Here is a 338-nt window from a genome sequence, read left to right as displayed (position 1 = left end):
AAGAAATTTCTCTCTAGAGTGATGGAACCAAGGGAGGAATAGGTCTGTTTTATCTACTGTTACAATGAGGTGATTTATCCCTATCTCATTATTATTAGTAACTGCTACAGTTTCAAGTTCTTGCTATGTGCCAGACATTGTATGGAGTAATTCATATATCATTTTGTCCTTAAAACAGATGAGGAAATAGTTGTTTAGAGATTCATTTTTATTCAGTGTCTTCACATCCTTACTATTCATTGCTATCTAACCCATTGGAATTTAATTGTATTTGGTTCCATCGAATCCATACTGAGAACATCTAATTTGTGCCAGATTCAGATTCAATGCTATGAATT

This window comes from Mandrillus leucophaeus, unplaced genomic scaffold, assembly GCF_000951045.1.
Source record: "Mandrillus leucophaeus isolate KB7577 unplaced genomic scaffold, Mleu.le_1.0 Scaffold83, whole genome shotgun sequence".
Taxonomy (NCBI): domain Eukaryota; kingdom Metazoa; phylum Chordata; class Mammalia; order Primates; family Cercopithecidae; genus Mandrillus; species Mandrillus leucophaeus.
The sequence above is the reverse complement of the archived record's forward strand: the minus strand, read 5'-3'. Positions refer to the sequence as shown.